A 24,310-nucleotide genomic window follows, 5' to 3' on the forward strand; every position below is an offset into this window, starting at 1 on the left:
TTTCCAGCCCCCAGGTTTGGCAGTTCTGGGCTTTCCCGCAGGCCCGGGGGCGGGCAACCAGCCCTGGACACACCTCACTCCCAGTCCCACCGTCAGGCGACCAGGCAAACCATTGTGCCTCTTCAGTCCAACTGCAGACAGAAAGTCTGCAACAGGCATCTGAGGAGAGCACTCAGCAGCCAAGGGGAGGGTGTGGGGCACACATAGAACAGACACATTCTGAGAGTCATTACATGGAATTAAATCAGTGATCTCCCGAACAAGGCCAGCTGGGAGTCCCCGCCGTCACCGCAGAGGAGAGCCTGGAGCCAGTCTCTCTGTGATCTTCATGGGTTGCTTGCAGTGCCTCCTGCCCTCAGGTGTGGGCTGCTGGCCAGTGCTGCCAGGGTGGAGCAAACTGCCTGTCTGTGAGGGCAGGACCCCTGAAGTTCCATACACCATTCACAAGGAAATCTTTGACATCCAAGTGTGACTTTGGGTGATTTTTTTTCCCTTTTATCATAGATCCTATCTCGGTGTAGTTACTGACAATTAGATCATGTCTGTGCATTGTCAAAACAACCACTCAGCCAACCACTCAGGAACATGTGCATCCATTCCAGGCAAACAAAACAAAGCAAATCTCAGTGATTAGATGACATGGGGCAGCGGGGAGGAGAATTAAGAGGTTCCCTGGACTTACAAAATCCAGCTTATTTTTTATTCTGCCTTATTCCAGCTGGGTCCAGGTCAGCAGGCAGTTTTACCACACCTCACTTTCCAGATCCATAAAATGGTATCAAAATAACCTATGGCATGTAGCCAGCGAGGTCAGGGAAGTGACGTTAGAGAGAGTCCTCACAAGGTTCCTGCAAAGCAGCAGGTACTGTGACCATGCTTTACTGCACATCCCAGCTGTCTATCTGCACATGTGAAGGGACACCTGGAAGAAGACAGAGGATATTTTCTCCAACAGATTTTATAATTCAAAAAGGTTAAGTAAAAGTAACAATAGTACTGAAAGTGCTAGTAAACTAACTGCTGAGCACATAACATGGGTGCTGGTCCCATGTTAAGTACTGTGCACCTGCTTTCTCAGGGCATGGTCTTGACCAGCAGCATCAACATAGCCAGCACAGTTTAAAATGCGCATTGTCTGGCCTCACCGCAGGCCTGTTCCATCAGAGCATCTGGGGGTGGGGCCGGGTAATCTGCATTTGAACATAAGAAATCTGTGACTCAACACTACCATCATATAACTCTATAAGCATGAAATTGGAGGCAGTGAGGTCAGATGGTGTCCTAAGGCTAGAATGGCTGGCAGCGATCTGGGATTCCCAGTAGGGCCTGGTGCGGAACCACCTCTGGATGAGGTGGCTGGCTGGGCCGTCAGGATGGAGGACTTGACATGGAGACCCGTGGGGGAATGGGCATGGCAGTCATCTCCAACCTTATTTTTCTCCAGCTGCATTAATTGTTCAATCCAGTTCTCAGTGCAAGCAGGTTTTATAAACCAATTTATAGAGGGCAAAGTGTTGTGTGCAGTTTGGGGAGATCCATCTAGGAACTGATGCTTCTGAATAATGTGGAGGATAGAAATGAATCCCTAATTTGCTGAGTGAGTGCTGTGGGCTGGTTATTACACACACTTTTTTCTATTTAATTTTTGCAATGAGTTTGAAAAGTGGGCCGTTATTATCCTCATTTTGTGGATGAGAAAACTGAAGTTTCAAAGGATTAAATGATGTATAGAAATTGGAGAGGTAGCAACTATGGGTACATGATACAAATATTGATAGTTCTAATCCTTAAAGTCCAATCTTCTGCAGTATAATTTTGACAATTATCTGTTTGCAAACAAAAATAGAAGTGCAGTACTTGCTTCTAAATCCACCATCCCCACCCTGCTTGCAGAGGGTTGCAATGAGAAAGGTCCATTCTAGACAGGATTGTGGTGCTTGCCCTCAGCATCCTCAATCACCTCCACAGGGCAGATACTAGTGAGACAGAGGCTAGGGACCATCCCCGAGGAGGCCTTGGGTCAGGACCTGCGCAGGCCAGAGGGTTGCATGTGCTGCATCTGCTGCGAAGGTTGCCTACATCCCGGTATTTATTATGTCTTGATTTCATTTCATTTTATAAAATGTTTCTTTCTTTTACTAACTGCAATATTATAACAGTAATTAAACGAGAAAAGGGTATTAAGAATCAGATTATGAATTTTATGAATAGCACTAGCAAAGGGAATTGGACAAATTGGGGAGGGGGGGAATCTCTCTATCGTATAAAACCTAGAAGAACAAGAGTCCAACCTGGCCTGTAATAGTGTCCTTAAAATCCAGTGATTCATGTGATATTTATTGAGCACCTACTGTGTGCTCTGGTGCAGAACGAAGCAGTGAACGAAGCAGCTTCACAGAGCTGACATTCTCATGATGAGAAGTAGAGAACATGCAAAAGTAAATTTATAGAGTGTCCAATAATGATACATTATACAGAAGAAAAGTTAAGTTGGAAACAGATACGGAGCATACATTTTTAAATAGGGTGGCCATGGAAAGGCTTGCTGAGGCTGTGACATCTCATAATGAAACTACAGGCTGACCCATGCAGACCTCTTGAGGAAGAGCATCCTGGACAAAGGGACAGCCAGTGTGGCCCTGTGTGGGGAACCTGCCTGGTGCATACAGGGAATAATGTGGAAGCCGGTGTGGCTTCAGCAGGTGCCCTTTGGGTGTGGAGGAGGAAATGAGCCAAGAGGAGCAGGTGGGGACCGAACTCACAGGGCCTTTTAGGTTATCACAGTGATTCAGGCTTTTTCTTTGGCTTTTTCTTTGGGAAGCCATGGAAGTGTTTGAGCAGAGGAAAGACACCACCTGTCTACACTCTATCAGGGGAGCATGTGGAGGGCAAGGGTAGAAGCAGGGACACCGTGCTGGAGGCTGGTATGATCATCCAGGAGTGGATCATCCAGGGCAGTCTGGACCACAGTCATGGTTGGGAATTCAGTGAGAGGGAGAGAGACCAGGATGGCTTTTGGAAGAATGGCCAACAGATTTCAGTTGTGGGCGTGAGGCAGAGATAAGGGAAGGAGCCTCTGGAAGATGGGTTCTGCTGGCTGGAGGGGTATACTGTGTTCTAAGGGAGCAGGTGGAGCTGGGCTTTGACACTGGCAGGTTTGCAATGCCTGTTAGCCTCCAAATGGAGACATTTAGCAGGCACCTGGTTGTGCACATTTGGTGTTTGAGGGAGGACAGGAATGTAAGATGAGGTCTAAGCATTAAGCTTCCAGCGATGAGGAGGCTGGTGACAGCATTGGCAAGAGCAGTTTCAAGGGTGCTAGCAGCAAAAGGCCATGCCGGTGGGCTCAGGAGAAAACAGAGAGAACCATCCAGGAATGCTGATATGTGCTTCTGGAAACCAGGACAGCAGGCACTGTGTAGGGGGCATGAGAGGAGCTTGTGGTGCTGGGAATGCTCTGCTTCTTGATCTGCGTGCAGGTTACACACATGCCAGCATCCCCACGAGTGTAACACTCAGTAAGTGAAGAGCGACTCACTTATTGAGCATCACATTTACTGATTTGTGCACTTTTCTTTAGATATGTTATACTTTAACCAAAGAGTTTTTAAAGAGATTTTTGGATTTTGGATTTTGGAAGAAGATTTTGGAGGGGGCACCTGGGTGCAGTCAGTTAGGAGCCCAACTCTTGGTTTCAGCTCAGGTCATGATCTCAAGGACATGAGATGGAACCTCCTGTTGGCTCTGCACTCAGCACAGAGTCCGCTTGGGACTCTCTCTCTGTCTCCCTCTGTCCCTCCCACTCGTTCTTTCTCTCTGTCTCTGTGTTTCTCTGTCTCTCTCTCTTTCTCTTTCTCTCAAATAAATAAATAAATCTGTTTTAAAAGGATTATGGGGAGATAGCCATTGGGTATGGTGTATCAAGTCACCTCTTTTGAAGAGTTTTGCTGTAAACAGGAACAGAAAGGGGGAGTAGTTAATAGTAGAGGTGATGTTAAGAAAAATCCTTTTAAGTGGAAGACATGGTAGCATATTTGTATGCTAATGAACATGATCCAACAGAGGGGGGAAAGAATTTCTGGGGAAATGATCTCAAGTGGGGTGGGGCACAGGATGAGAAGCAGAAGCAGTTGTCATCCTTAGGAGTGCATGGGCTCCTGCAGAGCCACAGGAGGTGGATGGGGGCCCCAGGGCCTTCAGCAGCACAGGAAGCTAATACAGGAGCAGGGGTTGATGTCTGGGGACCTGGAGGCGAGGTAGAGCATGGCAGGATTGTGGTTGGTGCCTGATCCCATGCACATGCCTTGGCAGCCAGGCCCTGTGCAGGGCTCCCCTTCCAGGGCCCAGGCAGAGGGGATGCACCAGGCCTGAGGAAGACCACAGAGCAAGAGCTGTAGGGACTCAGTATGTAGGCAGAGAAGCAGGTGTGAGGACAGGGTACGGAATCTTGACAAAATAAGAAGGGAAGGGAGGGTGTGAGGGCAAGGGGGAGGGGGCAGCAGGAAGTGCTGCAGCACCATGTGTCTGCTGGGCTCAGGCACCGTGCCCTTCACTCCTCCCTATGGTAGGCATCTGAGGAGGGTCCTCCTATCCCCATCCTCAAGTGAGGAAATAGGTCTGGAGGAGCCAAGTAGCCAGTCCCAGTCACATGTCCAGGGGCAGAGCCAGAGTCAGCTCCTAGCTCCCCACCCAGCATCACTGCCTATCTCCAGGTTGTGCTCAGTAACTATATGCTTGGTGACTGATTACCCCCAAATAGGGCTCGGGTGTTAGAAGAAACCATGAGCCTTGCTTTAGACATTATAAATACTCATATAGGAAAGAAATAGGTAAGTCTAGAATCCTCTCCTCTTGTTTTCTTAGTGAAATAACAGCCCTGATTATAGCTCCTAGGGATATGTCTGCCATTCCCCCTTCTGACTCTGTGAGGACTGGATAATATTAAATCATGGGAGAGAACCAGGCAATTGTGAGTAACAATATTCCCTAAAGGTACTTATTATTTTTCCTGAACTTGAATTGCCTAGCAGAGTGGAAACACAAGTCAAGTACATTGTAGACTTTTTCCCTCTGAATAAGTGACTGTACGAATTCTGCAAAGCTGGAGGGAAACGATCATGGCATCTGGGGTGTGAAAACCTGCCACTCAGATCGGCCCTGGCAGAAGACGCGATCACTGTCCAACGGGACTGGAATGCTTCCCTCCTGAATCTCCACCTTGGACATTAATACTAATTGATTATGGCTGATTCATAGGCTTCTTGTCAATGTTTTCACCCCATTTCCCAGCAACACCCCAAACTTTTCTATCATCACTCTCAAGACATCATGCCTCTCAAAGAGAGTGAAGACATGGCTTCCCTGCAGGCAGCCAAATAATGCTATTTGTTGGATTTGCTTTCATCCAACGTCCAAGTGGCTCTTGAGCCACTTCTCTCTTGGAGCTGAGAGAACCACCCCGCGGGACCACCGGGACTTGGATAACTTGCCCCATCTTCCACTTTATTGATACCGAAAGAACAAACTGATCTGCCCTTTGAAAAATGACATTGGTCAGATGATTTAAAAACATGAAGCAGGAAACTTGTGCTCATTGCCTAGACTTCTGACCTCTTGCAGCTGAAATGATTCCCATGCTGTGTGTGTGTTTATTTTACCAGAGGGACATGGAGAGATGATTAAATGTGAAGACATCTTTTTCTTTGTAACATTGCTTCTCCACAGCACCCACACAGGTGGTTTCCTACAAGTGGCTTCTGGGTCCTTGCCCTTCCCCCCTCCAGGCACCTGCAGATATCAATGACCATTAGCTGGACACCTTCATGTTTTAGTCTCTGTGCCAGCTGCAGAGCACAGGGATGTCACTCCCTGGCCACACACGTGGTTCAGGCAGTCAGTGAAGGGGCACCAGCTCTTGTTCCAGGGATGCAGGGAGCTTCAGGGTATCTGGGGCATGCTGAGGCAATGGCATTGTTTCCACCGTGGGAGATCAGGGAAGAGATTGCTCCTGAATTTCCTCCTCCTTCCTTCATTACCCCCAGCTTTTCACCCAAGGTCTACTCATGGTGTTCCAGAATGCATTTGGAGGAGCCGTCTTGGCAGCACTGCTCAGAAGATGGAGGATGGATGTCCACTGTGCATTTGTCTGCAGCTGAACATGCAAGCCAGGAGGGAAGAAATAGTGTACACAGAAGAGATTCTGGTTTTATGTTATGGGAAAGGCTGGCTGCATGTGCTTTTCCTTGGTTCTGTTCTAATATTTCAGGACATACTTTAACCTCCTTGGGGACTGCACCGTTCCATGTTATGTCTGATTCTGAAAGAACTACAGTTATTCCTCAGTATATCAATTTGGCCTCATTCTCTAGGAGATGCTGGGCTGCAAGGGGGCAAGCCCTTGCTGCGGTGGCCGAGTGAGGCCCTGGCTTGGCCCGTGGGGGCTTGTACGCAGGCATTGCTTCCCCTGTGGGGCCCCAGAAGATGCCTGACACCATTGCACAGGTTGATGGGCACCAATCAGAGGGGTCTGCCAGCCTCCTGGACTTGCCCCAGGCTCTCTAGACATGGAACCTCAGCAAAGTTGAGGTTTAGAGCTACAATCCCAGGCCAATGAAAGTGAGGGAGAATGGAAACAATGCACAGAAGGAAGGAGAGAAATGCAAGTGCCTTAGCATGCTGGCCACCACCTCTCAGCACAGGACCTTTCTGGCAGGGGCCACTGAAGAGGGAATTTGCCCCACTCCCATGGCCACACACAGGTAGAGTGAGGTGGCTGCCTGGGCTGTAGTGGGGGGAAAGGCCTGGGGCAGAGCAGGAGGTGAGCAGCCTGAGGCAGGAGGCTAAGGGACTCTGACGTGCAACAGATGTGTCTTGTATCCCTCCTCTGGGAAGCACAGGTACTGAGCTAGTCACCTGGGCATCCAGCAACCTGAGAATTTATCCCCTGTTATCCCCAAGGACTACCCTTCCTCCAAGGACTCAGGAGCATTGAAGACTCCCTGTGGTCTGAACCAGACCTGACTCCAGAAGTATAGTAGGTGATATAATAAGCTGACATCCAGTCTTTCTTCTTTACTGGACGAGAGCAGCACCCTTCCATGGAACCAGGAAGACAGTAAGGGCATTGACTTCAGTTGAGCTGGGCAGTGTGCAAAATGCTTTATGGGCACCTCATTATCACAAAGGCCCTATGAAACCAGGTACCAGTATTATCACCATTTCACAGATGAAAAAGGTGGGTAGACCCTGTTCACATCAGGGTCTGTGCTATTTATGAATCCTTCAGATACACTCAGAACCACTTCAGAATAAGTTTCAGTCGATCACATTTCATCCTTGCAAGGACCACTGGCCAACAGCCAGGTAGGTTCTCTCTGGCCCAGCAAGTGAGGAAGCTGAAGCTCAGCACGTTTGTTTAAATTTTTCAGGATCACAGCAGCAGGTTAACTGCACACCAGAAGGGGCTCCTGGGGGAGAGGTCCTAAGGAAACACTGCGATGCCAAGAGAATTCTGTGCTGTGCCCACATTTGGTGCCTAGGCATTCTAATTCAACCTCAACCATGCTCCCTTTTTTTTTTTTTTTTTTCGATTTAATGCTGATAGATTTGGGTTCCCATGTAAAAATTATTTTTTACTAACTTTCTTATCAGTCCCCATTTATCCTTCCAACAAGACCCAGTTTGTGGCTTTAAAAATTATCCCAGGTTGTTTGTTGGAAGAATCAGCCGAATAATTTCTTTTTTATGTCTTCATTTATTATAATGTTGAGCTCTCCAGGTGTGGGACATATTGTTATACATTTCTGAAAGTCAGAAAAATGGAAAAGGACTACACAGAAAGTAGCCCCAAATGCGAGCAACGAATTGATTTTCTCTCCTCCTTCATACGAGTGTGTTTGTGTTTGTTTTTGGGGGGGTTTTATGGGTTTTTTTTAAAGATTTTATTTTTAAGTGGTTTTTACCCCCAACGTGGGACTTGAACTCACAACCCTGAGAATTACATACTTTACCCACTGAGCCAGCCAGGTGCCCCTATTTGTGTGTTTGTTTTAACACCATTAATGTGAAGATGATTTTCAAAACATTCTTAGTTTGAAAATAACACTTGAAATAGTACACGTACATAATTTTATAGCTTTACAAATTATTGTAAAGCACATGGCCAAGTAACCATCGACCTGGGTCAAGAAATAAACTATCCCCAGTGTCCTCCCTGCCACATTCTTCCCGATCTTGGCCCCGCCCCCACCAGTGAGCACTGGGGTGACTGTCATAAGACTTACTTCTTTGCATATCTTTGTTATTTATCACCTAAGTTCATATCCCCAAGCCCTCATTGCTTTATCTTTGCAGACTGTACTTGCAAAAGTTTTGTTGAATTTAAGTGACATCCTCATCCTGTCTTGGGTGTCTACAGGAAGATTTCCAACCTCAATAGTAATGTAGAATCTTTCAGATACCTTATTTTTTAATCATGAAAGGATGTTTAATTTATCAAAAGCTTTTTGTCAAATGAAAAAAATATGTGAGTGTTTTCCTTCGATTACAATGAGGTTAAACTGCACTGGCTGATTGGAAAATGTTAAACTGACCCTGCATTCATTACCCCGTTTTTCTGTTCTCTGAAAGTTTATATAAAACTGAAATGGTTTATTTGTTGTCTCTTTCATGGCACTCACTGGTGGACTATCTGGGCCTGGAGTTTTCTTTGTAGGAAAACTTTTAATTACTGATTTAATGTATTTAATATTGATAAATAAATGAAAGTTGTATTTTTCTAGTATTTTGTCAGTTTCATCTACATGATCAAACTTATTAATCTTTTCAAAGTATGAATTTGGGCCTTTCTTATTTCCTTTTTTAGATATACATAGATAGATAGACAGATACAGATACCTCCAAGAAGATATTACTGTTACTGTTTTATATTGTCAGTATTTATTTGCATGTATCCACATACTCCACTTACTTCATTCCTTATTCCTTCCTAAATCTTTGACCTTTCAGCTTGAATAGTGTTCCTTTTATCTGGAGAACATCCTTTAGAATTTCCTTTAATATGGGTCTGCTGGTGAAATGCTGTTTTGTGTCATTGAAAATATTGTTTTATTACTTTATATTTTTACAGGTGTTTTCACTAGGTATAGAATTCTGGGTGGCAATATCATCTTCAGTTGTGTTGAAACTTCTGATAAACCCATTCACCAAGTTATAATACTTTTTTCGTTTTAATGTATCAGCTCTAGAATTTGTTCTTCTTTTTCAGATCTGCTATAACACTTTTTTATAGCAGTTACTTGTTAAATTTGAAACCCCTTATTTTCTTGAACATACTAAGCAGAGCTGTTTTATAGTCTATACCTGATGATTATGATATCAGGGACTCCTGTGAGTCTATTTTTTTTATTTCTCTTTGTTCTCACTCATGACATACTTTCTTAAATTTTTGTTGTTGCATTCTGGTCATTATTTTCAGAAAAAAAAGCATCATGGAATATTTTGAGGATTAGAGTGATGCCTCCTTCCTTTGGATAAGTATTTCTTTGCTTTTACTAGGACGTGGGGCACAAAGAATTCAGGGTCACCTTAGTCCAAACTTTTGTTTTGTTCTGTTTTTGTTTTAAGATTTATTTATTTTATTTTGAGAGAAAATGTGTACATGATCAAGGGAGGGTCAGAGAAAGAGAGAAGCTCAATTAGACTCTACCCTCACCTCAGTATGGAGAGCTCAATATGGAGCCTGTCATTGGGCTCAGTCTCACAACCTTGAGATCATGATCTGAGCTGAAACCAAGAAGCTCACGCTTAACCAACTGAGCCCCCCAAGTACCCTCAAGCTCAAGTTTTGAGTGGATGCAAAGCCAGGTTATAATTCATAAGAGGGTGGGTATACTTTTACTTCATTGTTTCGTCAATGATAGATCTTTGGTGCTCTATCCTATGGTGGGGACTGGTTTTCCAGGATCTCCCTCTTTGGTGGGCTCTGAGCCCCAAAAGTAACCCAAAACACTCCCTCTCAGGCACTTCTTTTGGGTCAGCAAACATCACCAGGGCAGAAGTGTCTCCCTGTGCCTGGCCTACCCCTGCAGATTCTTGCCTTCCCCGTGGCCTTAGCCTAATAACCCTTCATTTCCTTATCTTTTTGATGCTTTAAAAAAATTTTTTTCAATATGTGCTCTAGGGTTTTTAGCTGTCTACTGCAGAGCACTTACTAGAGACCTAACCAGAAACAGAGGTATGCATTTCTCTCTTTCATTAATTGTTTATATAGAGAATATATTTATTTCATCACAGGAATTTTTTAATTAGAAAATTGACAGCTCCATTGAAAACTTAGATTTTCTGTTGCTTGAATTCCCACTCCTTCTGGTGCCCACAGAAAGTTGAACTGGCTCTTTGCTCTGCATGAGTGACCAAGTACAACAGTACTGAGGTTGACAAGTGTGTGAGAAAATGGGACAAAGCCCATTCACAGGATTGGGTGCCTCATTCACACTCAGAGGAGGTAGCATCCCTGTGTAAATGAAACCAAGCACAGGGTCTGGCATTTCTTAGATGCTCACTAAGTCCTGGTTGCCTTTGTGCTGATGCAGAGATGTGCACACCCATGTACTGCTTGGTCATTTCCTAAAGATGAGTCATGTAGCTTATAAATGTAGTATCTCCTGAAGAGTATCCAGACAGAGCTGGAAGGAGTTGGCCATGACTGAGATCAAATCAGGCCTCCAAACTATACTCTGGGGACATGCCCCATGAGGGACTATGGAAGCCCTGGGAGACAGAGCCCATCTCGCTCCTCTAAGGTGCTCCACCGACAGGGGGTGGGGCATCAGTCATGGAATGAGGCCTATTATTAGGGAGTGTTAATTCTCTGGCCCATCTAGCTTGTTTCTGCATCAGAGCTGGAAATGATAAGGACAGAGATGACTGAAGGTCAGGGAAGGAGAAAATCACACTGACATAAACTTTAAGCAGCAGAAGGAAGTCGACAGACATAGGGCTGAGAAGGCAGGAAGGACCAGAGAGCCCTGAATGCCGAGAAGACTGTCTGTTGACAGGGCATTTTAAGTCAGAGAATAACAGGTTGGAAGTACAACACCATGAAGGATAGTTGGGAAGCACAGTATGGAAGCAGTAGGTTCTAAAATAGACTCATCTTTAGATTAAAAAAAATCATTTCACAAGGATGTGAGAAGACACATTTGTCAGGCACTGGAGGTCTCTGTGGGTGTCTCCTGTACACCCTTGGGGTCACTGGAGATAGATGGAGGAAGACCCGGGGCCATTCACCTCCCTCCACCCTCCCGTCAGCCAGAAATAGAGTCACAATAAACCTTTGACTGGTGTGAAAATGAACTGGGACCTTTTCAAACATTTGAAGAAAAATGCTCTGGGTGTTTTCAGAAGCTGTCACATGTCCATCTTCTAACCACTTCTCTTATCAAAACAAACCAGCATTTTCATGTTCTCCCATCTCCTTGTCACAAGGACAGACTTCTGAATGATTGTTACTCTTTATGCTCCAAAGTTGTGTGTTTAGAACAGTTGCATTTACATAAAACTGGATGCTTGCATATTCCACACTTAGTGATGCTATTCATAATCATCAGCACATCTTGGAGTCCATGTTTTATGTACTTCCCCATCCCCTCTTTTGTCCTCTAGTTCATTCTCAAATGTCCCCTGATTCATAGTAAACTGAATACCACGCAGTGAATGCATCTGTGGGCACTAGCAGATTCTAAATTAGCCCAGGATCCAACTTTCCACTTGAGAGTCACCATTCATCCAAGGTAATAAGCAAAATGTTCGAGATTTTCTGGTTCAGCGGGTTAACTACTAAAGCACAAAACCTGTGCTAGAGTCTGGGCAAAAGACCTGGCAAAGCATGTAACAGCCTGAGAGGTGCAGAGAAACAGGAGTGAAGGGGCCACATGGGAAGGAAAGTGCTACCAAGGGACAGAAAGAATGGGAAGGACTGTGGAACAGGTCCACTTCGGCCTCCCAAGGTGAGTGCCATGTCAGTTAAGTTATGAGGAGGGAGCTCTAAGGCTGCAAGAGCCCAGGAAGGCACAAAAATAGAGTTGACTTTGCAGACAAATGATTTAAAAACATGACTGAGGGATGGGATCACTATATCAGATGGATACCTTTCAACTTCTTTTAGGAAAATGTGCATGGCAGCTTGATGGCCATCCAAAGACCTCTCCCTCTCTCTCCCTCTCTCCCTCTCTCCCTCTTTCCCACTCTATCTCACTCTCCCTTCCTCTCTCTCTCCCTCTTTCTTTTCCTCTCTCCTTATCCCCTGCCCCGTGGATATCTCTATCTCCATATGTACATATAATATGCTGATTGTAGCTTCTGAGAGTTGTTTTTCAACTTTAAACAATTCCTTATAAATATTAATAATCTGGAGCAGCAAGACAAATCAGATTCCTGAGCTCTTGTTTTTTTTTTCTGCCTTGAATCTAATGCTGGATACAAATTACTGATTTTTATCTAGTTTTGGTGTATAAATGAACAAATACATCATGTCTGTTTTGTTCCCTACACTGTATTATATGCATTTCTTCAGATATAGAAGATGCATTGTCTCAGTAATTAGTATCTTGATTTTGTGATTATTTCTCGGCAGCAGAGAAACCTATAGGTTGATTGTCCAAGGACAGAGCTGAAGCAAGTATGCAGATTATGAACCTAGTATTAAAATTACATTTCCAAATGTGTAAACTTTTTCTTTTTAGGTGATGTATATAAAGATTTGAGGATAGAGCATACCTCTAAAAGCAGGGTTACTCATGCTTCTTTTGCATATTTTTCAAATATTTTTTATTGAAGTTCGACATGCCAGCATATAGTAAAACACCCAGTGCTCATCCCATCAATGGCCCCCCTTAGGGCCCATCTCCCAGTCACCCCAACCCCCTCCCCACCTTCCCTTCTGAAACCCTTTGCTTGTTTCCCAGAGTTAGGAGTCTCTTATGGTTTGTCTTCTTCTCTAATTTTCCCCACTTGTTCCCCTCCTTTCCCTGATAGTCCCTTTCACTATTTTTCCCCCTGTATGAGTGAGACCATATGATGATTGTCCTTCTCCAATTAACTTACTTCACTCAGCATAATACCTTCCAGTTCTATCCACGTCGAAACAAATGGTGGGTGTTCGTCATTTCTAATGGCTGAGTAACATTCCATTGTATACATAAACCACATCTTCTTTATCCATTCATCTTTCGATGGACATCCGAGGCTCATTCCAAGTTTGGCTATTGTGGACATTGCTGCTATGAACATGGAGGTGCAGGTGTCTCAGCGTTTCACTGCATCTGTATCTTTGGGGTACATCCCCAGCAGTGCAATTACTGCATCATAGGGTAGCTCTATTTTTAACTCTTTGAGGTACCTCCACACAGTTTTCCAGAGTGGCTGCACCAGTTCACATTCGCACCAACAGTGCAGGAGGGTTCCCCTTTCTCCACATCCTCTCCAACATCTGTTGTTTCCTGTCTTGTTAATTTTCCCCATTCTCACTGGTGCAAGGTGGGATCTCATTATGGTTTTGATTTGTATTTCCCTGATGGCAAGTGATGCGGAGCATTTTCTCATGTGCTTGTTGGCCAAGTCTATGTCTTCTTTGGTGAAATTTCTGTTCATGTCTTCTACCCATTTTATGATTGGATTGTTTGTTTCTTTGCCGTTGAGTTTAATAAGTTCTTTATAGATCTTATCTTTATAGATCTTAGATACTAGCCCTTTATTTGATATGTCATTTAAAAATATCTTCTCCAACTCTGTAGGTTGTCTTTTAGTTTAGTTGACTGTTTCTTTTGCTGTGCAGAAGCTTTTTATCTTGATGAAGTCCCAATAGTTCATTTTGCTTCTGTTTCCTTTGCCTTCATACATGTGTCCTGCAAGAAGTTGCTGTGACCAAGTTCAAAAAGGGTTTTGGAAAAAAAAAAAAAAAAAGGTGTTGCCTGTGCTCTCCTCTAGGATTTTGATGGATTCTTGTCTCACATTTAGATCCATTTTTGAGTTTATCTTTCTGTCTGGTATAAGAGAATGGTCTAGTTTCATTCTTCTGCACGTGGCTGTCCAATTTTCCCAGCACCATTTATTGAAGAGACTGTCCTTTGTCCAGTGGATAGTCTTTCCTGCTTTGTCGAATATTAGTTGACCATAGAGTTGAGGGCCCATTTCTGGGTTCTCTATTCTGTTCCATTGATCTATGTGTCTGTTTTTGTGCCAGTACCACACTGTCTTGATGATCACAGCTTGTAGTACAACATGAAATCTGGCATTGTGATATCCCCGGCTCTGGTTTTCTTTTTCTTTTTTTTTTTTTTTTTTTTAATTTTTATTTATTTATGATAGTCACAGAGAGAGAGAGAGAGAGGCAGAGACACAGGCAGAGGGAGAAGCAGGCTCCATGCACCGGGAGCCTGATGTGGGATTCGATCCCGGGTCTCCAGGATCGCGCCCTGGGCCAAAGGCAGGCGCCAAACCGCTGCGCCACCCAGGGATCCCCTGGTTTTCTTTTTCATTATTCCCCTGGCTATTTGGGGTCTTCTCTGATTCCACACAAATCTTAAGATGATTTGCTCCAACTCGCTTAAGAAAGTCCATGTTATTTTGATAGAGATTGCATTGAACGTGTAAATTGCTCTGGGTAACATTGACATTTTCACAATATTAATTCTTCCAATCCATGAGCATGGAATATCCATCTCTTTGTGTCTTCCTCAAATTCTTTTGAAGTGTTCTGTAGTTTTTAGGGTACAGATCCTTTACCTCTTTGGTTAGGTTTATTCCTAGGTATCTTATGCTTTTCAGTGCAATTATAAATGGGATTGACTCCTTAATTTCTCTCTTTTCAGTCACATTGTTAGTGTGTGGAAATGCCACTGATTTCTGGGGACTGATTTTGTATCCTGCCACACTGCTGAATTGCTCTATGAGTTCTAACAATCTTGGGGTGGAGTCTTTTGGGTTTTCTATGCACAGTATCATGTCATCTGCAAAGAGAGGGAGTTTGACTTCTGGGCCAATTTGAATGTCTTTGATTTCTTTTTCTGTCTGATTGCTGAGGCTAGGACTTCTAGTACTATGTTGAATAGCAGTGCTGAGAGTGGACATTCCTGTTGTGTTCCTACTCTTAGGAGAAAGGCTCTCAGGTTTTCCCCATTGAGAATGATATTTGCTGTGGGCTTTTCATAAATTGCTTTTAAGGTGCTGAGGAATGTTCCCTCTATCCCTACACTCTGAAGAGTTTTGATCAGGAATGGATGCTGTATTGTGTCAAATGCTTTCTCTGCTTCTCTTGAGAGGATCATATAGTTCTTGTTTTTTCTCTTGTTGATGTGACCTATCACGTTGACTGTTTTATGAGTGTTGAACCAACCTTGCATTCCGGGGATAAATCGCACTTCTTGGTCATGGTGAATAATCTTCTTAATGTATTGTTGGATCCTATTGGCTAGTATCTTGTCTAGAATTTTGGCATCTGTGTTCTTCAGGGATATTGGTCTATAATTCTCCTTTTTGGTGGGGTCTTTGGTTTTGGAATCAAGGTGATACTGGCCTCATAAAACAAGTTTGGAAGCATTCCATCTCTTTCTATTCTTTGGAACAGCTTTAGTAGAATAGGTATTGTTTCTTCTTTAAACGTTTGATAAAATTCCCCTGGGAAGCCTTCTGGCCCTGGACTTTTGTGTCTTGGGAGGTTTTTGATGACTGCTTCAATTTCCTCATTAGTTATTGACCTGTTCAGGTTTACTATTTCTTCCTGTTCCTGGTTTGGTAATTTGTGGTTTTCCAGAAATGCATCCATTTCTTCTAGATTGCCTAACTTGTTGGCATATACCTGCTCATAATACGTTTTTAAAATTATTTGTATTTCTTTGTATTGGTTATGATCTCTCCACTTTCATTAGTAATTTTATTAATTTGAGTCTTTTCTCTTTGTTTTTAATAAGGCTGATTAGGGGTTTATCTATCTTATTAATTCTTTCAAAGTACCAACTCCTGGTTTTGTTGATCTGTTCTACAGTTCTTGTGGTCTCTATTTCTTGAGTTCTGTGCAACTCTTTATTATCTCCCTTATTCCGCTTGGTGTAGGTTTTATTTGCTGTTCATTCTCTGGTTCCTTTAGGTTCGAGGCTAGCTCGTATATTTGAGTTTTTTCCAATTTTTTGAGGGAGGTTTGTATTGTGATGTATTTCCCTCTGCCTTGGCTGTATCTCAAAGATTTTGAATGGTTGTATCTTCATTTTCATTAGTTTCCATGAATCTTTTTAATTCTTCTCTAATTTTCTGGTTGACTCATTCATCTTTTACTAGGATGCTCTTTAACTTCCCCTTGTTTGAATTTCTTCCAAATTTCTTGTGATTGAGTTCTAGTTTCAAAGCATTGTGGTCTGAAAATATGCAGGAGACAATCCCAATCTTTTGGTATTGGTTGAGACCTGATTTGTGACCCAGTATTGTGGTCTATTCTGGGGAAGGTTCCATGTACACTTGAGAAGAATGTGTATTCGGTTGCGTTCAGATGCAAAGTTCTGTATATATCTGTGAAATCCATCTGGTCCAGTGTATCATTTAAAGCCCTTGTTTCTTTGGTGATACTGTACTTAGAATATCTGTCATTTGCAGAAAGTGCCATGTTGAAGTCTCTTACTAATAATGTTTTATTATCTAAGTATGTCTTTACTTTGGTTATTAATTGATTGATATACTTGGCAGCTCCCACATTAGGGGCATAAATATTCATTATTGTTAGGTCTTCTTGATGGATAGACCCTTTAGATATGATATAGTGTCCCTCTTCATCTCTTACTATAGTCTGTGGGGTAAACTTTAATTTATCTGATATGAGGATGGCTACCCCTGCTTTCTTTTGATGACCATTGAATGGCAAATGGTTCTCCAACCCTTCATTTTCAGGCTGTAGGTGTCCTTAGGTTTCAAATGAGTCTCTTGTAGACAGCAAATAGATGGGTCTTGCTTTTTTATCCAGTCTGAAACCCTGCGTCTTTTGATGGGATCATTTAGCCTATTCACATTCAGAGTTACTATTGAAGGATACGAATTTAGTGTCTTCATAATACCTATTCAGTCCCTGTTTTTGTAAATTGTTTCTTTGTGCTCCCTCTTCTTTTACAGGGTCCCCCTTAATATTTCTTGCAGAGCCGGTTTGGTGGTAACATATTCATTTAGTTTCTGCCTATCCTGGAAGCTCCTTATCTCTCCTTCTATTCTTAATGACAGCCTTGCTGGATATTCTTGGCTGAGTGTTCTTCTCATTTAGTGCCCTGAATATATCTTGCCAGTCTTTTCTGGCCTGCCAGGGCTGCTGTTAATCTGATATTTCTCCCCATATAAGTTAGGGATGTCTCGTCTCTTGCTGCTTTAAGGATTTTCTCTCTATCTTTGGAATTTGCAAGTTTCACTATTAAATTTTGAGGTGTTGAATGGCTTTTATTGATTTTTTGGGGGGGGGACCTCTCTATATCCTGGATCTGAATTCCTGTTTCCAAATTAGGGAAGTTCTCAGCTATGATTTTTTTCAAATATGCTTTCTGGCCCTCTGGCCCTCTCAGCGTTCTCTGGAACCCCAAGTATACGTAGATTTTTCCTTCTGAGGCTATCATTTATTTCCCTTAATCTTTTATCATGGTCTTTTAATTGCTTTTCTCTTTTTTTCCTCAGCTTCCTTCCATTCCATCAACTTGTCTTCTATGTCACTCACTCTCTCTTCCACCCCATTAACCCTTGTCATTAGGACCTCCAGTTTGGATTACATCTCATTTAATCTATTTTTAATTTTGGCCTGATTAGATCTCAATTCTGCATTATCAAAGTCTCTAGACTTTATGCTTTTTTCCAGAGCCCACCAATAGCTTTATAATTGTGCTTCTGAATTCGCTTTCTAACATCAAATCCATCTTTTGTAAGTCTGTGGTAAGAGTACTGTTTTCTATTCTTTCTTTTGTAGCGAATTCTTCTTTCTAGTCATTTTGTTCAGTACAGAGTAGCTGTATGAATGGTCTGAGTCAAGAATATCAACCACAACCTAAGTAAATTTCAGCCTAGATGATTTTGACGAGGTCAGAGACTAGAAAATGAAAACAAAGATTAGAGCAAAATAAAACAAAAGGACCACTAAAGTGAAAAACAAATTTTAAAACAATGTAGTAAAAAATAAAAGACCAAAAATCCCAAAGCAGAAGGAAAAAAGAAAAAGAAACAAAGAAAAAAAAAGGTAAAGAGGAAAAAGAAAAAAGGGGAAAAAAAGAAAAAAGAGGGGGTACTGAGAGATGGTGGTGGTGATGAAGTTGTAGTGGAGGGACAATGTAGTGTACCTGAGGGGTCCTAGAGGGTGCTCCTCTTGGTTCTCAGTGTATTAAGTTCTGTATGTTAGAAGATGCTCAGTCCCAAATTTATATAAACCAGAAATACTTGTAGAGAGCCGCAAGATTGACCACCAAAATATAAACAAGATTAGAGAGAGGGGCAGAATAGGAATTAGGAATCTCACAGAATGAACCAGCACAGTATACCACTTGGTTCTGGGTGCATGCTGGTAATTTTTAGAAGGTATTAACTTCCGCCATTGTAGAACAAAATGAGGCAGAGAAAACAAAAAAACGCAAAACAAAAAACACATCTTGTATTTATCCCACAATTAAATTGAGTATGTTGAAGGGAATCTAGAAGACCTTCGATTATAGAAATATGAAAGTCCAAAAGGAAGAAATTTAAAAAATGAAGAGCTGGTAAAATATTGTAGTTAAGGTGGGAAAAGAGAAAAAAAATTGTAAATTTACAGTCTGATATAAAAACAAGTTGTACTGGAAAAAGGAAGAAAAAAAATAGGAGGGGTACCCTCTGGTTCTGTATACTATAAATCCATCAACTTCCCCTGGAGCTTTCCAGGGCTGCTTGGTCAGGAACTTGCTCTTCCTATGTCCTTCCAGCTGGTCTTCTGGGGGAGGGACCTGCTATGTTGATTCTCAGGTGTGTGTACCTGGGGGAGATGTCTCGCCCCCTGCCAGGCTCAGTGGGAGCTGTTTACCCTATGAGGCCTCTGTTTCCTGGGGCCCCGCCTCTCCCAGGGATGCATGACACCAGGAGGAACAACAGCACTGATGGCGGCCAGGTCTCCAGCTCTGGAGTCAGCTCCCCCACAGTAACTACCACGTCTCCCAGTCCGCACTGGCCAAGGTGCTCCTGGGGTGGGACCTGCACAGCCTGGGGGCGTCCGGCGGCAGGAGAGTCCTCACTGTCCTGTTCCCTCCATCTCCACCTGTCCCAGGGGAACGCGGGATCATGGGCTGCATCCACTCGGCGCCCTGGGATCTGGGGCCTGCACTACTGGAATTGTGCTCCCAGGGCAGGGCTCCCAAAAGCAGCAGGGCTCAGCCCCCTCTGCCCCAGCCCCTGCCTGACGGACCAGCTTCTCCCTGAGGCCCCGTCTTTACCGAGATCGGCCCGCGCTGTGCGGTGCGCTTTCCCGGGGGCGCACCTCCTCTATTAGTGACTCCGGGAAACTGGAGGCTCCCCTGCCCCTCCTGGGGTTCTGCCCAATTTCCCTGCTGAGCGCCTTTCCATCCGGAAGAATCAATCCAGTGCGGATTTGTAAAGTTCCTGCGTCTCCGGGCGGGACTTTCCTGTCCCAGAGGCTCTTGCCCACCTGGCCTTCACCCGGCTCCTCATGGGGCCCCTTCCCCACTTGATTCTTTTTTATTTTATTTGTATTTTTCCTCCTTCCTGCCTTGTTAGAAGCGAAAACCCTTCTTTCTGTAGCATTCCGGCTGTTCTCTCTTTAAATCTCAGGTCAAATTCGTAGGTGTTCAGGATGGTTTGAAAGTTATCCAGGTGAGTTGGTGGGACCAGGTGATTTGAGGATCCTACCCCTCCGTCATCTTGGCCCCTCTCCTTTTCTTTTGCATCTCTTTTAAGATTAAGGCCCCTACACAGGTCCTGTGACCTCCTGAGAACTAAAACAGAAGTGCAGTGCCAGGGGCTCCTGGTTTTGTGCAGTGGCCGTTGGCCATGGTGCGGGAATGCGGGGTCTGGCCTAGCCAGGCCTGCACTGGTCCATGAGAAGGGCAATGAAGGGTCACCACAAGTGTCTCAGGAGGCAGCTAAAAGGACAGTATCTGTTAGCCTCATATGGCCTCACGTCAGGCTTTGGGGTACCACGTGTGTCAGGAATGGTCAGTGAGATGCCCCTGCCCCTCCTGAACTAGGTTAAAGGCCAAGGCTACTGATCCACCTTGCTACTTATAGCATTAAGTGCCAGTTTGCACAGAGAGCAGCAATTTCATATTTTTCAGCTTACATGTATATTGACGCATGCCGAGCATACCAATTCAGCAAGGGTTGTGGTACATCATGGGTTGATGATCGCATTATACATTCTCATGGGAATCTAGGGCCATTTTTGGTACGTCTCTGATGTTTCCATTTTGACATCTGTAGAAGTCAGTCTCTCCCACTGACAGAGAACCTCTCACCAGGCTACCTCATTCATGAGGCCAATGATCTGCGCGTGTTTTAAAGGTACTTATAACATTACCATCGGCACCTCTGCATAAAAAAGTAGTACAGAAAGAGGATAGGACCCTGCTTAATGACTGGAAGTGGCTATTCTTGGCAACCTCCTTCTTGTCTTACCTCCTTGATGAGCTTTAGCATTTTCTGAAACTTTGAGAATCACATGAATCCCCAACATAGAGCTTAGCAGATGCTGGATTTAGATCTGAAAATATGACCCTGAGCACAGCATGTACTATGACCTACAGAGCTTGAGTGTTATACTGATTGCCTTGATTTTCCCTCTTCTTTTTACATGGAGCCCTCTATATTCTTAACCTATCTGGATTGTATATAAAATAGTAAGGAGTCTTTGAAGCACGACTGCAGAATGTGTTTACATTGGTCTGCATCTCCATCCACTGTGCCATGCAAGCCCACATAAGAACAGAGAGCCCCATGTGCAATGCTCGTGAGCTGGTAGGGAAGAACTGTGGGGCTGGTTGTCCCAGAAATCATTTAAAGATAAATGATGAAGCAATGAGTTCTTGAATGACATGATGGCAGTTAGCTTTTGGGAATAGGCAATAATACGATATGCAGGCAGAGAGAGGTATCTTCTAGAACTGGCTGTGCACTGGGGCATAGTAAAATGTAAAGGTGAATTAATGAATATGAGTCAGCTGCCGTTGGGGCCAGTCACCTCCTTTGGCCATGCCTTGGACCTTTGCCATCCTTCATCTCAGCAAAACTGTGGCTCTCCAGCCAGCTCCATCACTCGGGACCCCTTTAGCCTTCCTATCTGAACTCCCCTTACAAGGCCCAACATCCATGTGGACAGTATAACCCTACAGGAGTCTCCTTCATACTATCCCTTTAATTCAGTCACTGGGCATTTTCAAAGCAAAGATGAACCCCATGGCTTCCCCATTACTCTTATTCTGCCATTATTGCCCAGAATCCTACTAAGTTGCTACCCTCCAAGGCCACCTGTCCCCTCCTAGGTCCACATTGTCTATCACCACCACATGGGGTCTTGGTGGTCTCTTTATCAACAAGAGAGCCACAGAAGCTTCCAGGCTGTCCTGGGATGGTTTACGGGCATAGAAAGCAGCAAAAACAAATGGCAGTACCTTGTGGTCATTGCAGAAATCCTTCTAAATGCAGTGGAGACACAATAGGTTGGTGAAGAGACGAGGCATCTTGGGCAGCCCCGGTGGCCCAGTGGTTTAGCTCCGCCTTCAGCCCAGGGCGTGATCCTGGAGACCCTGGATCAAGTCCCACGTCAGGCTCCCTGCATGGAGCCTGCTTCTCCCTCTGCCTGTGTCTCTGCCTCTTTCTCTCTCTGTCTCTCATGAATAAATAAATAAAATCTTTAAAAAAAAGAGAGAGAGAGAGAGATGAGGCATCTTGAGACTGTCCCTAGAGCTCAATTTAAAATAATTCTCAAAAAAAATAAAAGTAAAAAATAAATAAAATAATTCTCAGGGCATCTGGGCAGCTCAGTCGGTTGGGCATCTGCCTTCATTCAACTCAGGTTATGATCCTGGGGTCCTGGGATTGAGTCCCATGTTGGGCTCCCTGCTTAGTGGGGAGTCTGCTTCTCCCTCTTCCTCTGCCCCTCCCCCTCACTCATGGTCTCTCACACTGCCTCTCTCCCTCAAATAAATAAAATAAAAATCTTTTTAAAAATAATTAAAATAAAATAAAATAATTCTCTGCATTCCTGCAATGATTTTTATATTTTTCTTGGTTCTTATAGTGCCTTGCATTTCTTTGGAAATGGCATGCAAAATTTGAAAGCCAAATGAATCTTGTAAGTGACATATCTTCCTTCCAGAGCCATCTGTGTCCACACAACAATTTGGAGTCACCCTGACAGAGGCACTTGGGTGCATGTTTATGCATGTAGCATTGCACACGAAGGAGCCAAGCACTAATCAGCCTGACCTTGGGTAATAGCACCATCTCCGATTCCACAGCAGGGTGCCTGAGTCACACACACCACCCACCAAAGAAGCTCAGATTTATGCAGCACCTGATTGCTCCAGCCCTTAAGCTGGTTTTTAGGTAATTGGCAAGATATCTCGCAAGGAACACTCACAGCATGGCATGATTTATTATGCATGAATGTTGAATCATGACAAATGGAGTTACTCAAAGTTCAGCTGACATGCTCAAGTCTGGAGGAGACCAGAGCCCTGAATGCAGCTGCCTGGCCTCTCCTGTGGGTGCTCAGGTACCCGGTAGCCATGGGTGTTCTTTGCTGGAGGGGTGTTTTTTTTTATTTATTTTATTTTTTTTTATTTTTTTTAAATTTTTATTTATTTATGATAGTCACAGAGAGAGAGCGAGAGAGGCAGAGACATAGGCAGAGGGAGAAGCAGGCTCCATGCACCGGGAGCCCGACGTGGGATTCGATCCTGGGTCTCCAGGATCACGCCCTAGGCCAAAGGCAGGCGCTAAACCGCTGCGCCACCCAGGGATCCCTGTGTTTTTTTTTAATAATAAATTTATTTTTTATTGGTGTTCAATTTGCCAACATACAGAATAACACCCAGTGCTCATCCCGTCAGGTGCCCCCCTCAGTGCCTGCCACCCATTCACCCCCACACCCCGCCTACCTCCCCTTCCATCACCCCTAGTTCGTTTCCCAGAGTTAGGAGTCTTCCATGTTCTGTCTCCCTTTCTGATATTTCCTACCCATTTCTTTTCCCTTCCCCTCTATTCCCTTTCACTATTATTTATATTCCCCAAATGAATGAGACCATATAATGTTTGACCTTTGGAGGGGTGTTTATCACTTCCCAGGGAGTGGGTGATGTGCCCACAGATGAAAGGAAGTCGCTCCAGGCAATTTGGCCTTCTGAAGAAGGTTTGTCGCTTCCCTGAGGGCCCTTCCACCCCATTACAGGAGGAACAGGGGCTGGCATCTCAATTCTTGGGGTAGAGGGACATTTTCTGTCCACGGTGGGTGCTCAGGCACAAATCCTGGAGGACTATCTAGAAATCTGCTCCCACGCATGAATCTTGAGATGCCTAGGATATTCTGGGTGCTACCTGAGTGTTCTCTTGATTTCTGTTCAATTAGAAATTGGACAGAATTCCAATTTGCATTTGCCCACATACAAAGCTCCCTCACCTCTGCCCACCACATCCTCTGGAAATCCTCAGTTCCTCTCTATCCCAAGCTCTTGTCCTAGTGTCTCCCTCAGTCCCTCTGCCTGATTCTAGTGCCTCATGACCTGTTTTCTGATATGTGAAACATGTTCCAGCTCATGACCCTGTTCCAGAGCCTCCCTTTCTAATATATCTACCAAGGCTCCAAGTCAATATTCCTGAGTCAGTAAAGCCCGTGCCCGGCTCTAGCTCACAGACTGCAGGGCTCCCGCTGGTCTGTAGAGCAGACTAGAGCCTCTCTGCCTGGACTCGGGTCTCTACCTCCAACAGCCCATCTTCCCATCAGCCCTAAGACCTGCTCATGGCCCTTGTGCCACTTCCCACAGGAGCTTTCATTCCTCCTACCCTGCGGTCTGCCCACATGGTCTGCAGAAATCCATCCTGGGTGCTCTCTCATCCCCATCTTGTGTGACTAGGCTCTCATGTAGTGTAGCCCCTCCAGGGAAACGCCCTGGGCCTTTCTAGGTGTTTCCGCTCCCTGGTGCCCATCTCACATGGGTGAGGGGAACAGCTTGGCTCCAGACTTACAGGGAATTGGGCCAGACCCATCTTCTTGTGGATGTCAGACGTGATCCCCAGGAGGAGATATACGTGTAATTCA

General features: G+C 44.3%; 2 protein-coding genes across 9 annotated transcripts in view; one reads left to right on the forward strand and one right to left on the reverse strand.

The window, feature by feature from the left end:
• Positions 1–24,310, reverse strand: part of LOC112668863 (cystatin-9-like) — a 1,128,704-nt gene that overhangs the window by 799,492 nt on the left and 304,902 nt on the right. The window lies entirely within an intron of this gene.
• SYNDIG1 (synapse differentiation inducing 1) overlaps positions 1–24,310 on the forward strand; it is a 188,225-nt gene that overhangs the window by 115,234 nt on the left and 48,681 nt on the right. The window lies entirely within an intron of this gene.

Source organism: Canis lupus, chromosome 23 (genome assembly GCF_003254725.2).
Source record: "Canis lupus dingo isolate Sandy chromosome 23, ASM325472v2, whole genome shotgun sequence".
Lineage (NCBI taxonomy): Eukaryota > Metazoa > Chordata > Mammalia > Carnivora > Canidae > Canis > Canis lupus.